This window comes from Spinacia oleracea, chromosome 4 (genome assembly GCF_020520425.1).
Source record: "Spinacia oleracea cultivar Varoflay chromosome 4, BTI_SOV_V1, whole genome shotgun sequence".
Lineage (NCBI taxonomy): Eukaryota > Viridiplantae > Streptophyta > Magnoliopsida > Caryophyllales > Amaranthaceae > Spinacia > Spinacia oleracea.
Window position 1 is genome coordinate 10,244,490 of NC_079490.1, and position 4,056 is coordinate 10,248,545.

General features: G+C 36.4%; 1 long non-coding RNA gene across 1 annotated transcript; it reads right to left on the reverse strand.

Annotated features, from left to right (window-relative positions):
* Nucleotides 1–301: 301 nt before the first annotated feature.
* LOC130459326 (uncharacterized) lies at nucleotides 302–2,712 on the reverse strand. Its single transcript, XR_008918669.1, has 4 exons — nucleotides 2,449–2,712; nucleotides 2,114–2,338; nucleotides 1,533–1,596; nucleotides 302–545 (listed from the first exon to the last, which is right to left on the reverse strand). It is a non-coding gene; the product is annotated as an uncharacterized lncRNA (long non-coding RNA).
* Between the last annotated feature and the right edge of the window lie 1,344 nt (nucleotides 2,713–4,056).

Consider the following 4,056-nt stretch of genomic DNA (forward strand, 5'->3'; position numbering starts at 1 on the left):
TCTTTAGCTTGTGAACTCAATTGTCTAGGCGTTCTAACAATAGTTCATATTTTTTTTGTTACTTTCAACAAGTAAGACTAGCTTGTCTTGAATGATCTAGAAATCAATCAACTTTCAAAAAGTCCATCAAAATAGAGCTTATGAGTTATGAACGTTAACTTGTTGATATGGTCTAAGCAACAGTGCCAAAGATTAGTTGTAACACCCCGACAATTCTCTCTTTTCTAAAATAATCTTTTAATATAAAACGTAGAGAATTATCAAGGCATTATCGCCCGTGTGAAAACGTAACGGCTTATTCAGAATTTTGCAGCGGAAAACATAAAACTAACTTTAGGTTTATAAATAATCGATTACAGGTTTAATCCCAAAAACCAATAAACGAAAAATAAGGAAATATAAATAGTACGACCAGTTTAAAGTCCAATTAAACAAACCCAAGTCAACTTAGCAAATCAAAACTAAATACAAGCTCTCTATTCCCGATCCCAATGATGCAACATCTTCAAACCTGCAGATGGGCAATGCTTATTGATCCTTAGAGACTGCTCACCAAAGATTGGGTCATCACAGGATCAATAAGGCATAGCCATGATCAACATGCACAAGCAAAAGCACGTAATCAGCAAAGCTGAGTACTACATACTAAATCAATAATAATCCTAACATGATTCTATTAAACGAACAATCATAACATGATGCTGATGAAATATAAGTAAAGGCAAACGACACATATTAATTTGAATACCACACTTGACTAGACTAAGCTAGACTGGACTAGACTTTGATAACAATAATATTATTTTAATTGAAATAGGCAATGGACCGAGTTTTCTAGCTAGGCGAGGTACGGGCGCGACTCCGTAACCTCAGTGACCTGCGATATCGAGGAACGTTTGACTGAAAATAGGACGCGGTGATCAATCCGGTCCGAATGAAAGGCCATGGGCTACCACCATGAACCCCAACTCCTGTTTGTCCGTCACTTTAGACGTGCACAGTCTAAAGCTATTGCTACTCAGTTTCACTTTACATGATTTACAAATTGACACCCTGTTATGACTCAACAATCACATAAGGCATGCAACTCACATTTATTTATAACTGTTTTTATCTTGGAATTGAGTAAGTGATCACAAAGGCATCAAACAAGACTCATTCCAATTAACTCCAATCTTTTCTTTAATACTGATCAACCCCTGAATATGGGTATAAGGTTTCAACTTACTAAATAAGGTCCTCCGCCCTCATAAAGTAGTGAAAAGCTAAAAAGGGAACAACAATTAACTGATCTGAATTATATACTAAATAATCTAGTGTTCCCAATCGAACATGTTTGTATCAATCTTCCATACTAACATGTTATAATCCTCAAAATGCAATAAAGGTTTAATATGTTCATCCAACAGTATCAAACATGCAATTTCAACCTGACTAAGTTCATCAACAACATTAACATAACCAAGTTCATCAATAATTCAACATGGTTTCAACAATTAGCACACATTCCAAGCACACAGGTATGTACGTACCTTGTGTAAACAAACTGCAAGACCACTTTAATAATTCAAAAGTCGCCTACAAAGAATTCTCCGCCTAAAAACAACCAACAAGGATTCCCAATCAACTTCTAATCGTTCACAGCTATAATAACACATTCTAACTACATCCTAAACATATTTAGAATTCTTTTTCAATAACAAAACTTGAATATTTGATTTCCTAGCATAAAAATTATTGAATTAGTGATTGAAATTCGTTGAAAACTCTTTGCAAACATCGTACTTTAAATTTCCGGCAATATAACTAATTTCAAACTACTCCAAAACATAATTAGCATGTTTAAAATCATAAAAATAATAATTCAATAACTTATAATCATCCTAACATGAATTTAAAATATTAAAACCTTAAAATTCGTGCTTTAAATAATTCGAATTCTCGTTTCAAACCAATTATATAATCTGCAAATTTAATTATAAATCAAGCGAAATATATAATCTGAAAATGTATAACTTAATAAAAAAAATCATAAATTTAATTCAAGACACATAAATTAAATTATTAAAACGTAATTAAAGCATTAATTAGTTTTAAGGATTTAGAAATTAACCAAAGGAGAGAGGAGGGAAGCTGGCCGACGGCGGGCTGCGCGACGACGGTGCAGGTGGTCGCCGAGGTTGGGCGACGCTTGCTGATGGTGGTGGTTGAAGGTAGTCACGCCGAGGTGGTTGTGCAAGCAAGGGGCTGCGACTGCGTGCGTGACAGGAAGAATAGGGAGGCTGCAACAGTTGGGCGGCGCGGTGCGGCAAGGGAGGCCGTGAGGTGGTGGTCGCGGCTGCAAGCGGCGCGTAGGTACCGGTTCAAATCAACAGAACCAACGAGTGAGGGAAAAAGAAACGAAAGAGATAAGGAAAGAATAAGAGGAGGAGAAGAGATAAGGAGTACCGGAACGACGGAGAAGGGAGGAACGCCGACGGTGGTTAGGCGGCCGAAGGTGACGGCGCAGAGGTTCCGGGAAGCTGAAGCAAGGAGGAGGTTTGAGAAATTTCACGTGAAACAGCAATACGTGATTTTTCTTGTTTGGTGTGGGTTAGAGGGTTTTTTTTTTCCTTTTCCACGTGAAGTTGAAGGAGATGAGAGGAAAGACTTATGGGTTTATCTATCTTGGGCTTCACCAATTTGGGCTAGGATTAAAATTAAGTTTGTTTGAATCCAAAACGGTTAGGATTGTTTTCCAAAGTCAATCGAACGTGTTTTCGTAAAACGAATTGTTTCAATGTAAAGTTCTAAAATTATTTTGATTTCATAAATCGTTAAAAATTTAAAATGTAATTAACTTAAATAAATATACGTTAATTATATATTTATTATTAAAATTCGTAAATTCTATTAAAATATAAATAACTATACGTTAAAATATATTAATAAAATGTATAAAATTACGGGGGATTACAATCTACCCCTCTTAAAAGAAGTTTCGTCCCGAAACTTGACACGAAAATTCACACATTTTTTCAAAAGTTTTCAACTTATTCTTACTGTAGAAGTACTTTGTGCCACTCTTGTGCACTCTTTTGCCAACTCAAAGATGCTTGTGTTACTCATGAACACCTTTTTCTTATGCGGAGAATTTATTTACTTTGCACCAACATGTATAAGTTGCTAATAATTAGCATAAAATGCATGAAATTGCTATAAAAGTAGGTAAAAAGCGCGAATTTCTATCGCATTCTACCCCCTTAAAGAAAACGAGTTACGCCCTCGTAACTCATCTCAGGGAATAACTTTTGATACTTCCACTTCATCGAATTATGTCCCCAATACAATATTTTCACTCAAATCATTCCAGCAATGGACTTCTACACTTTTTCCACACAATGCCTCAACATGTGACATCGTAATGCTCGCATGGTAACCATCGATGCACGACAATTCAATCAAATCTAAATGATCTCCCAACTTCTCTTTAAAGTCAATAGTACATGCTCTCAACTTATCTCCCATGGTTTGGTTAGTGCTCTCAAGCTGACCATCGGTTACAGGGTGGAAAGCAGTATCATTTTCAATGTTGTCCCCAAGCTTCAACTGGACCTTATTGCCAAAATTTCAGACTTTTGTGCTCGGTAAGGATCTTACATGTTGCCCTATAAAGGTAATGCCTCCGAATATTCGCATATAACACAATAACAGCTAGCTTTAGGTCATGAGTAGGTTAATTAGTCTCGTAAGGTTTCAACTGACGTGACAACGAGTGTGGGGGTCAAATGTTCTTTTACAATCTGGAAACCTTAAAAAAATTTCTCCCTTCACTCAAACTTTGATTCCTTTTTCATCAGATTGGTCATTGGTCTTGCTATCTTCGAAAAGTCTCTCGGAAACCTCCTATAATAGTCAAATAGGCCTAGGAAACTTCAAACATTAGACACGTTCTTTGGAGTAGGTCACTCACTCACAGCTTGAACCTTAGCAGGATCTACAGACACTCCTTCTGCTCCACTTTCCTTTTCTACTGAACCTCATTACGCCTTTCATGGATGTATAACTCTTGGGCTT